At 36.0% G+C, this 13,018-nt stretch overlaps 1 long non-coding RNA gene across 1 annotated transcript in view; it reads right to left on the reverse strand.

The window, feature by feature from the left end:
- The window catches only part of LOC136042716 (uncharacterized), a 31,128-nt gene continuing 18,110 nt past the window's right edge, over nt 1–13,018 (reverse strand). The window contains exon 3 of the long non-coding RNA XR_010621397.1: nt 1–96. This is a non-coding gene — a long non-coding RNA (uncharacterized LOC136042716). The remainder of the gene's footprint in view (nt 97–13,018) is intronic.

The raw sequence follows: 13,018 nt of genomic DNA on the forward strand, positions 1-13,018 counted from the left end.
TAGGCCAAAACGCTGACATACAACTGCCCAGATCAGGGGCTATAGGAAATATAGGTAGGGGGCAATTCGTGCTCCCAACAGTGTCCGTATTTCCTCCTAAAAAATAATGTCATTACAAGCAACTGATTCAAAATTTAGGTTTTTAAAACATACTACAAGTTGGAACGATATTTGGAAGATATAACGACTTAGTATTTACTGATTTTGTGTGAAAAATAAGACAGACAATTTTCAACTAAATGAATTCAGTGAGCTTTAGATTCCCCGTCATTTTTGACATTTCTTTCAATTTCCAGCAAGTTAAAATAATTGTACAGATTTCTCATCTTGCTGATACACAGTAATAAATGAACGAAATTATCAAACCTTTCATGGTGAATGTAGATCACGAGCTACCTTTACGTATAAAAAATGGAACTTCAAAGAGCGAGAGTTTAATGACAATATAGACAACAAAAGAGTTGGTCATGGATGCGCATGTCTATTTATTTATTTCCCCAGGGGTGATATCAAGCCAGAATCCAGCTATTTGCATAGCCTCCCGTTTTTAAACATCCATACCATAAGAAGGAGGAGCCCCCCCCCAAAAAAAAACAAAAAACAACAGAACTCTCAATTTCTGACCAAAAGAGCTTCCTCCGAAGTTTCTATGAACACGAGGGGGAGGTCAGAGATAAGGAAGAGGCAGACCCCCTAATATACAGAAGAAATTCTCCAGGTTTCGGGTTGATGTTACTCATTACTTTCATAATAACGGCCTAAACCAGAAATATTCCCAGAAATCAAGAGGGATTATGTATCAATTTCCACCTCCACACCCCTTCCTTAGAACTAATTCTGTATTTATCTGAAGCATTAATAAAAGTTGGGATGTTTTACCATAGAAATGACCTTTTGAGACACCTACCCTCCCCCCCCCCCTAACTGCAAAACGATCAGAGAATCCTACTGTCGAGGTTTAAAGCTCTGATCTACAACATTTTGAAATTTTGTATTTTTGTCAAAAAAGATCATGGATGTGTATTGTTGTTGTTTTTTTCCAGGGATGGTCGTATCGACGTATCGAAACAAGAATTATAGACAATCAAGAAAAGGCTCAGTCGAACAAAAATTTAATTTTTAGTTTATTTTTTAAGCACCCAAACAGAATGGAGAGCAATTAGCCCCCTGTCCATGCCCCATTTTTCTCCAAAGACATCCGACTGAAATTTTGCAATAGCCATTTGGTTCAGCATAACTGAAATAACCCCCACAGCCCCTAGGGAAAGGCTGTAAGTTTAATTTGTCCGTTGTTTGCACATAGTATTTGTTATTGGGAAACTAACGGATATTTTTTTGCGGGGGAGCTTCCATTTTTTGCGGGTGGGATTTCCATGGGGAGAAATTTCCTGAATTAATATATAGAACTTTTTTATTCGTCCTTCTTTCTTTTTGGATACCCAGTTTTACATACGGAGATATTTTACAGGGAAATTACCAGGGAGAAATTTTCAGCAGCAAGGGAAATTTCCACGGGGGAGGGGGGCACCTAGTACCGCTATGGGGTAGCGCCTTTGTCCCTATCCATACATCCAATCCATACAAAATGACCCATGATTTTACACAAAGTGTTTGTGGGAACACTAATAGTTAAACAGTATTGCACAGTTGCACAGCACTTATTAGGGGGGAAGAGAAGGATTTGAAGGCTCAAAAAGTGCATTCTTAGGTCCAATGTTTCGGAACATTCTTGAGAGGTCTTCCAGATTACCACCTAAACTTTCTTCATTTAGAAATTATATTTGTGCTGTAAGTACAACATGGGATCAGATGGGTTAGAAGCTCCTCTCTAATTACAAATTTCAATGTCTAAAACCCATGAAGAAGAATTTTTAGCTTCCCATCTTGAAAACAAGGAAACTCCCTTTTTGCACGGGTAGCAGTGTTGTGTCTCCCTTTTTTATTTTTTCCACCAGGACTAGCAGGCTACCTCAAGAGACGTTTGATCACTTGTAAGCCACTGGCCATATCTACGTTCTTTTATAGGTTCGTCTTAAAAGCTCCATCGTAAAATATCATATGACACCAACAATGGCAATTTTTAGCGTCATTTATAGAGAGGAAAGGCTAGAAAGCTTGACAGGGTGCTACTGGAAGCTCCACAGCCGAAAATCTTAAACCGGAAGTTTAGAATCCCCTTTTTTGTGACGATATACCGCACAAATTCTTTTTCTAAGTGACAAAGCTGCACATATTTCGGTGGAAAACGGGAGAAAAACCGGATAAATTTTAAGAAATCCAAAAAATGAAAAAAAATTGATTTTGAGAAACAGATTTTTTCTTATGAAAGTAAAGAGCGAAGTTGAAACCTAAAATAATAAAAAATTTCACTTCGCGGTCTATTCTAGGTATGTTTACAAAAATAGCTCAAATAAACTGATTTGTGATATTTCCCAAAATTTACAGCAAGGTGGTTCCTCCTACATAACACCATGAATTGTCCATTTTAGGGCCTAAAGAAAAATACCCCTAAAAAAAATTCTCTGACTTAGGCTATACCCCTACAAATATCCTCTCTCTATTGGTCGAACCCTGTAAAACTTTAAAGGCTCGATAACATTTACGCCAATCTAGGAAAATTTGACGGGAAGTAAAAATGTGAATCAAAATCAAAGGAGGAGCAATCGTTTTTTACCAATTTTTCAATGAAAATACCAAGAAAAGATTTTTTCAATGAAAACATCAAAAAGATCATTATTCAAAATCAAAGTGGAGGGCGTGGAAATTTTTTTGGAGGGAAATGCCCCTCCCCCCAATTGGTGTCACTACACACTGAAGACTATAAACAGTGAAAACATAAGACTTGAGTGGTGAAAACATAGACGAATGCTGTCACTTTTAAAATGGCGCTGCCCAATGAAAGGAAATTTTCACCCGAAACCTTGCTAACTTTTTTTTTCTGATTTGAAAAAAAGAGCAATAAATAGCATGTCAAAGACTCACTGTAACAAGACCTAAAATACCTTCAGTGAGCCTTCAACATTTATGAGCTTAAAAAAGGCGTTGGAAAACTTTCAAATTCGGAAAATTTGGAAAACTTTCAAAACTTTCGAAAGCTTAATCTCGTAAACCCAGCTCGACTATGGGGACACGGTAGTTGAAGTATTCATTTTTCTCAAATGAACTTAGCCTTATCGTTTTGCATTTCATTCTACTCAAACAAAAGTTTTGCCAAGCTACAATTAAAATAAGCATGTGTGTGTTCTGTAGAACTTTTTCAAGGTATTTTTGGGGACGAAAGGAAGAGGAGGGGTTGTTTTCCAGCAGCTATCCCCTCACTCGTCTCTGTGTAAATTACACAAATCAACATAATCAAGGGTCAGTTTTCGTTTCCATTCTCATAACTAACTCACTTCAGAAGTGGTTTATTTTTATCAAATGCGGTTACAGATGTACGAATTAGAAAATTTGAATATGTTGCTGTTATCGGCCAATTTCCGCCGTACTAATAAATAGCTGCTAAATTTCTTACAAACGATTGAGGATTTTATGCGTGATGAAGCATGCCTAATATGATGAAGAAGAAAATGGGGCTCAAACCGTGAAAATTCAGAAAATCGAAAAAAAAACTCCCTGAGCTTGTGACAAGCCTAGACAGTCAAACCCAAGACACAAACACAGACAGTCAACTAAATATTGGTCAACTAGTATTTCATTCATTTTTTGTTAGCCCAACTGCCAAAGCTTATAATTGGGTTCACTGGCCTAACACTTCAGGCAGAGAGGCCCCTTTAGGCTTTGGACGCTTCATTCCCCTTGCAATTCCAGTCCACTGGTTGGTCAACAAACGCTAAGTTTTTATTAGTTCAAATGTCTAAGTTTATGAATTGAATCAGTCGCCTTGATTGACACTCATTGGAGATGGGCCCAATTTGACTTTAGACGTTTGTTTGCTTGTCATTCCACGCAAATTAATGGTCTTGTGTCAATTCTAAATTCTTAGTTTAACCTGCCTAAGACCATAGGTAGGCGTGTTTTGTTTAACTCTCATTCCAGGCAATCTAACGGTCCTCTGTCAATTTTAAATTCTTAGTCAACCTGCCTGAGACTCTAGGCAGGCGTGATTTGCTAAAAAAAAAAAAACAAGTAGCGGTCCAATAAGAGAGGCACACTTACTCCCGCCGTTTATCCGTGCCATTTAACCAAATACTTGGAAAACTATAGGTTCTATGACTATCTTAGCTCTATGACTATCCACCTTAGTTCTACTGCCCTAGGAATGACGCGTGGACGGATAATAGATAGACACATCTATTAACAAATGAACTAATATCATTTTTATACAATCCTAATCAGGGGGGGGGGGGTTAATGCCAGAATTGCCTATTGTTCAATTGGACTATCTGTCTTGGCCTTTTCTACAATTAGCCATGACTTGATGCCCACAACTATTTCATTTTAATTCAAGAATCAACGAACTCGGTCGAGGCCTTTCGACCGGCTTCGGCATGCGACTACATTGGAAGTATGAGGATTCATAGCAAAAATCGTAAAAATTATGTCATATCAGGTCATGTCATATCAATTATGTCATGTCATATCTCTTTTCTGATGGAAGTAACGAGTGGTAGGCGATTAGCCAATAAAGCCCTTCCGACTACCTATTGGATTACATTTGTTACACTAATAAATGATTTCAGTAAAACACTATAAAATTTTGGCGTAAAGAGTGAGGGGCTAATCAGCGGGCAACCTCCTTCATATACAGAAAGATTTTGCTTGTTTTAAGCTTAAAAGAACTCATTTAGAGCATTTACTTTTTGAAATAAAACATGATTTTCCGAAATAAAATATTGTCTCTACAATAGGAGGGGAGTTTTCACCCTCGGACTGTACCCTCCATCTGAATATATATATATTTATATATATATATATATATATATATATATATATATATATATATATATATATATATATATATATATATATATATATATATATATATATATATATATATATATATATATATATATATATATACGAAAAGAGAAATCACCAATGCAACAGCACAAACACATAAAAAAAAAAAAAAAAAAAAAAGACTGTTTTCCTACATTAGTGATTAATATAGACCAGCACTTGAATGAGGCCTTAACCCTACTCATCCATACAATCACATAGGTCAAACAGCATAGCCATACACAATCAACCATAAAGAATAAACCATGGACAGGCAGTCATGTCGTCAATAAGTATAAGTCGTCATTTACCAAACAATAAAAACAATAAAGACAAACAGTTCAGAGGCAACAGCCCAACACAAGGGCTCGTCAGGAGAATACACACTTGCCTATAGGGTTCCGGCACTTTAATACTTATATATTAATATATATATATATATATATATATATATATATATATATATATATATATATATATATATATATATATATATATATATATATATATATATATATATAACAAAAAGAGAAATCACCAATGCAACAGCACAAACGCATTAAAAAAAAAGAAAAAAAAAGAGAGATGGAGAAAAGTAAGACTGTTTTCCTAAATTAGTGATTAATATAGACCAACACTTGAATGAGGCCTTAACCCTGCTTATCCATATATATTTATATAAATAAATATATATATATATATATATATATATATATATATATATAGGCTCTCAATTATTCTTGGAATCTTTTATCCATAACATTTTTATTAGATTGCGGCACTTTCCCATGACATGATCTCTTTTGTTACTTAGGGCATTAGATCCTAAAAAAAAATTCTTTGTGTAATATATAATGATAGTTTGACATGAGTCCCCCCTGAAAAAAAAACGCCCTTCCATGACCCGGGAAAAACAGAAAAAATTACGTTTTAAAGGTAGCGGTTTTAGGGTTCTCATACATGTTGAGTTTCATGACATAATTCCCATTAAGACTGCAAAAATTTTTGGGGCAGTTTAACCCTATTTCTGAAATTATGCAACTTTAAAATAAGTAATTGTTGCAAATTTGGAATTACCATACAATTCTAGAGGTTCTGTACGACTCTACATCAGGCCTTATTTATCTTATAGATGTTTTTAGGACACTATCTCATTGTGTCAAGTTTTAAAAGAGTTCAGATTTTACAAAATAAAAGTTGTTCTTGTTTTAGAAGATTATGTGAGATTTGAAAAATAGTACTGCTTTACTAAACTACAATTTTTAATTGTTTATAAGTTAAGAGATTATCAACTAGCTAATTTTGCTTGTCAATCTTTGGATCGTTATTCATCGGAGTGCTTTCAGAAAATTTTTAGGTCAAACTCTTTTTATCATTGCTATGAAACAAGGAATTCTTTAGGGGTAGTGTCTGAGTCTTGAGGTTCTCAAGGAGGATCTTTATTTCCTCGTTTCGCGCGACCATTGACGAGGAATTCACTCCCAGGGGGTATAAAGCTACAGTTTCAATTTCTACTACGTTCAATTTCTAACGAGAAGGAGGCCACCACTCCCTTATTCAGCCCATTCAAGTTTTATGCTCATACAATAACGCTTCGAGAATGATTATCATCCCTGAAAAAGGGCAAGCCTTCGAATATTTCCAAAACTGTTTGAGCGTAAGCTGTTGTCATGCGCCAAAAAATGGAAGCAAACGCCACATATTTGTAGTACAATCTTTTCTTTTTTTTACTTGTAAAGGGCACTACGACTACCAATTTTCATACGAAAGAGCCCCCTATCGACATTCTAGGACCATTTGTTCGGAATTATCACCCTTGAAAATAAAAACAAAACAAAAAACAGATGGACACGATTCCATTATCATCTTTGCAAAGAAAAACTGCCAAATTCTGCAATTTTATAGCTAAATGCTAGACAGCTTTGTAATAAGGTTCTCCGATATGCTGATCCCTCTCATTTTCATGAATATCTCCTTCCTTCTTAAAAATGATGCAAATATTCTCAGGCTCTTAACTTTTGGTGGTAAGTGTAGACTTATTGGATTTTTCATTATTAGAATCACCATGAAAAGTTGATTCTTTTGATGTATACATTGTTATCAAAACTCACCTTATCAGTTTTGGTTACTTGGTATTCGCACGAGTAGTTTCCTACTTACAGTTCATCACCACAAACTGTTTGATTATACCTAATTCTTTCTAGTTTTCTCAACCAGTCTTAAATGAAAATACGATTTATTTTGCAAACCCTACGGAATACAAAAAAAGAGGACGATCTCCAATCTAACTATCAGTACAAAAGGTTTACCCCCCTCCCCCAGTAACGTCAATTGGGGACGTTAGGAGGGGGTATTTGCCCCTTAGACTTTGAAAATACTTTTTTTTAATGAAAAATAAATGTCTTTTTTGTTATTTCTATTAAAAAAATTAAGGAATAGTTAAAAAATAAATTTTGTCGTCCCCATCCTATACCTCCGTGAACCGCGCTCGTAACACCCTCTCCGAAAAAATATGTGTATGCCTATAATAATATGTCCGCGTCCCTCATAAGACATTAACGACAAAAAATGGGGAATACATACCAACATCTATTTAAAGCAATTTAGTTGCAAGATACACTTCCTTTCTATTTATTTTCATTTGAAATTCAAGGCACTAGTTAGCTAAGGTTTACAAGTTCCATCAGCTGAATATAAAGATTTGCTGCCACAAGACAGGCCTTTCATAATAAATGATGAAAGACACAGAATCTTATGAAATATTTTTTTAATGAAAAACAAATTTGAGAAGTCATCCTAATTTGTTGTCCATGAAAAATGTGTTTCCAATGGCGATAATTTAGTCGGTTCGAAGTCTATAATCACTTTAAGATTTTTTTCCTAGAATAAGTCAAAAAAGTAACATCTATCTATTTGTTTAGTTCTAATTTTAAGACACTGACAAGCAAGGGTCGAAGGTTTTAACGGCTCAATGGGGGAAAGTCTTGTGATTAACAGCATTATATAAACAGAAAATGCCACGGGTTCCAACAATACTAATATTTGAAAAAAAAAACAAGAAAACAAAATGTGTATGAGAGACAACAGATTTGTTTTTTGTTTCCCAACGGTTATGCATTAGGGTCTTAAAATTAGGTCTGCATTAGGGAAAAAATTGACAATTTTCAGCACACTGACAGATCCCATCCTTTCTCGGAGAGGGGGAGGACCGAGGAAGTTAATAGGATTGCCTGGGAGGGATGTCGAAAACATGAAAAAGGTACTCTTTGAAAACGCAAAAAAAAAAAAAAATTCAAAAACACATCAAAAATTGTTTATATGCGTTTTCATTCACAGGTCTGTAAAATTTCGGGGGGGGGGGGGGTGTTCAAACTCCTTAGCCCCCCTGGATAAAACCTTGACAAGAGGAGTCGGGTAGAGGGGGCTAAAACATTTTTAGTACACTTTAGGTCGAAATAAAAAAAAATACAATGGAATCTTTTGGATCTTCAACCCTATAAGATGGTAGTCCATCTCATCCATTTGCAATTATGCTTAAAAAATCTATTTTAAAATGGCGTTTAGCCTAATATGAACTATGCAAACGACAAAGCAAGAATGTTTCAAGCATAATTTGGGCATATCAGACAAAGGGAAATCAAGAGGGAATATAAAAATCACAGCTGAACTTTTTCCAGTTTAGTGTCATCACAGGGATTAATTCCTGAAAGTCCCCCCTTTCCTCATAATCATCACTGACTGAAAAGATCTCATATTTAATTCACATGACGTCTTTTTGTTTAAAGCATAAACGATCAATCATTCATTATTTGCCAAAAATTATAATTATTATTATAGATGATTATCGCTAATGATGATTTACCGAAACTGAAAAATTGTATTATCAGTATCAGCAATTGCTCATGAAGTTTACAATATGATGGGTCTTATCCGAAATAACCCATTAACAGCCCCTAATCTTGGTTGCGGCGTTAGACGCAACCTAGTAAAAAATTATTTGATTAAAAATGCAAGTAAAATTAACTTTCTGATTTAAAAAAAAAGGTACGAAAAAAAATAAGGTAGAATATACAAATGGAATAGTCAAGATACATGTAAAATTAAAGAATAATTTGTACGTCATTCTTGAATTTTAGCTTTACGATGTTAACATAGTATTGCCAAGATATTACAAAACAAATAAGGAAATCACGGTCTGAATTTTGGGACAAGGGATTTTACATTACCTGTAGGCAATTATTAGGGGGTCACTATCGGGAATTAAAATTTTCCCTTTTTTCGTACAACTACTAAACGTTTAGTCGGAACAAAGGAAAATAGGATACTCAACGTAGCATTTCAATTCTAGATTTTGAAGCTACAACCATAGTATGTTGAAACCAGAAAATGTGTGAAAAACATGGATCTTTTAGCAACAATTTTCCAAATTATGCGCATAGGTCCTTCAATATTTGATGGGGATATTCAGTCTTTCCCTCTTACTCGACAATTAAAATAATATAATAAAAAACGAGTAAATATTTTAGTAAGACAGTAAACTTTTACCTATTTTTCATAATTTTATTTCATTTTAATTATACATGGAAAGGCAGTGTTTTCTAAGAAATTATTCGCCCCAGATGTACCCTTGTGTGCAGGTAGTATTGATTTACAGCACTGTTTTCAACCTTTTTTTCTAAAATACACCTGGACATTATCTGAAAAAGGAAAAAGAATGCTACAAAATACTAGAATTAGTATGGTTTTGAAGAAAATGGTACTTTTCACACAAACCCATTTTAAACCAAACCCAGATACAAACACGAATTAGCATCGTAATTACATTTTCAAAATAGAATGATTAGGCCTACACCAGAGCATGTAGAGACACTTTTTTTTAGCAACATAAAAACAGTTTGCAGGGAGCTATATTGTTAATAATAGCTGCGATTATTATTTATATTTTGACTTTGAGATTGACCAATTTGCAGTGAATTCCAGCAAAAGACAACCATAGAGCAGTCCCCATCCTGCACTGGTTCTGAAACCATTGCTTTTGCTGAGGCCAAAATAATTTCAATGATTTAAAAAAATATAAAATCAAAACTAGGAATGTTACGATATTAAAAAAGCAAGTATCGTATCGACATTTTAACTGATGAATTGACACGCATCAAAATGAACCAATTAGGAGTTTCAGAAACTTATATCCCAGGGGTAGGAAACACAAAATTATGTGCTATGGAATTTATTTACCCAGGCAGGAAGCATGGGGTACATAGACAGGGAGTAGGGTGCATTGTGAATAAGGAAGCTGCTAAGTCCTGTTTAGGTTGGGAAGGTATTATAGTAGAATACAATAGTTGAGACTTCAACTCACAACTGTAATCTTCATTTTAAGTCAATGTAAAATAATGCCGCATTGTATTTGGTCTTGTTTCAGTCCTGTTTCCTTAATAGCGTTTGTTTTTACGTATTTAGTAAGCTCAAAGTCGTTTTATTTGCGATATTCCGTAAGGGACTGTACCGTTTTCCATAGCTAGATCCTGAAAATCAAAATTTGTTCGTCCAGGTAGGTTCACCCCTTGTTTAATAAAAATGGCGTCAGAAAATATTTACCTGGTGGATGTATTTTTCCAGATATGTGCACGGCACTGTTTTTCTGTACCTACTGTAAAGTATGCAGTTGGCTCTAGCAAATTACAGTACTTTTGTGTCTTTTTACATCCTAAAACAAGAGATAAGAGCTCATATGGCACTTGTGACGAGGCAAGAAGAGCTAAGAGCCAAGAGCTCATATAGTATGAGCTCTAACAAAATTCTTAGAACCAATAGATTGATTTAAAAGGAAAATCAGAGGCTTAATGCCGGTCGGGATTTAAAATAAGAGCTCTGAGTCACGATGTCTTTCTAAATATCAAAATTCCTCAAGATTCGATCACCCACTCGTAAGTTATAAATATCTCATTTTCTCTAATTTGTACTCTCCCTTTAGCCCCCCAGATGGTCGAATCTGGGAAAACAAACTTTATCAAGTCAATTTGTGCAGCTCCCTGACACGCCTACCAATTTTCATCGTCTTAGCACGTCCAGAAGCACCAAACTCGCCAAAGCACAGAACCCCTCCCCCAAAATCCCCCAAAGAGAGCGAATCCAGTACGGTTACGGCAATCACGTATCTACGACATTTGCTTATTCTATCCACAAAAGTTCATCCCGATTCCTCCTCTCTAAGCATTTTCCAAGATTTCCGATTTCCCCCTCCAACTCCCCCCAATGTCAACAGATCTGGTCGGGATTTGAAATGAGAGCTCTGAGACATGAATTCCTTCAAAATATCAAATTTCATTAAGATCCGGTCACCCGTTCTTAAGTTAAGAATACCTCAATTTTTCTAATTCTCCCAAATTAACACCCCCGGCTCCTCCAAAGAGAACTGATCCATTCCGATTATGTCAATCGCGTATCTAGAATTTGTGCTTATTCTTCCCATCAAGTTTCATCCGGATCTCTCCACTATTAGCGTTTTCCAAGATTTCTGTTTCCCTCCTCCAACTCCCATGTCCCCGGATCCAATTCGAGCCAAAAATGAAGCATCTGAGACATAAGATCCTTCTATATATCAAGTTTCGTTAAGATCCGATCACAGATTCGTAAGATAAAAATACCCCAATTTTCACGTTTTCTAAGAATTCGGGTTTCCCTCTCCAACTCCCCCAATGTCACAGGATCTGGTCGAAATTTAAAATAAGAGCTTTAAAGAACAAGATCCTTCTAAATATCAAATTTCATTAAGATCTGATTACCCGTTCGTAACCTACAAATACCTCATTTTTCCGAATTACCCCCCCCCCCCCCAACTCCACCAAAGAGAGCGGATCCGGTCCGGTTATGTAAGTCACGTATCTTAGACTTGTTTTTATTCTTCCCATCCAGTTTCATCCTGGTCTCTCCACTTTAAGTATTTTCTAAGAATTCCCCCCCCAACTGCCCCCCAATGACGCTGGATTCGGTTGAGATTTAAAATAAGATATCTCAGTTACGAGGTCCTTCTAAATATGACGTTTCATGAAGATCCGATCGCTCCTTCCTAAGTTAAAAATCCGTCATTTTTTCTATTTTTTCAGAATTAACCCCCCCCCCCAATAGATCGGATCCGTTCCAATTATGTCAATCACGTATCTAAGACTTCTGCTTATTTTTCCCACCAAGTTTCATCCCCATCCCTCCACTCTAAGCGTTTTCCATGATTTTAGGTTCCCCCCCCCAAACTCCCCCCAATGTCACCCGATCCAGCCGGGATTTAAAATAAGAGCTTTGAGATACGATATCCTTCTAAATATCAAATTTCATTGAGATCTGATCACCCGTTCGTAAGTTAAAAATACCTCATTTTTTCTAATTTTTCAGAATTACCCCCCCCCCAACTACCCCAAAGAGAGCGGATCCGTTCCGGTTATGTCAATCATGTATCTAGGACTTGTGCTTATTTTTCCCACCAAGTTTCATCCCAATCCCTCCACTCTAAGTGTTTTCCAAGATTTTAGGTTTCCCCCTCCCAACCCCCCCCCCCCCATGTCACCAGATCCGGTCGGGATTTAAAATAACAGCTCTGAGACACGATATCCTCCCAAACATCAAATTTCATTAAGATCTGATCAACCGTTCGTAAGTTACAAATACTTCATTTTTTCCGAATTAACCGCCCCCCACTCCCCCCCCCCAGATGGTAAAATCGGGAAAATGACTATTTCTAACGTAATCTGGTCCGGTCCCTGATACGCCTGCCAAATTTCATCGTCCTAACCTACCTGGAAGTGCCTAAAGTAGCAAAACCAGGACCGACAGACAGACCGACAGAATTTGCAATTGCTATATGTCACTTGGTTAATTCCAAGTGCCATAAAAAGCCAGACTTCACTTTCAACATTCCCAGATGGGTAAATGTATGACAATTCATATTATTGACTTACCAATAGAGTGAATATACCACTCGATGCCTTTTTTATGCTTTTTACGAATATAATAATCGCTTCTACTGCAAATTCAAATTTAAGCACTTTTAGACCTAACCTATCCTAAAAAAGCTAGTAACACTTAG

The sequence above is a fragment of the Artemia franciscana genome, unplaced genomic scaffold (assembly GCF_032884065.1).
Source record: "Artemia franciscana unplaced genomic scaffold, ASM3288406v1 Scaffold_1840, whole genome shotgun sequence".
Taxonomy (NCBI): Eukaryota; Metazoa; Arthropoda; class Branchiopoda; order Anostraca; family Artemiidae; genus Artemia; species Artemia franciscana.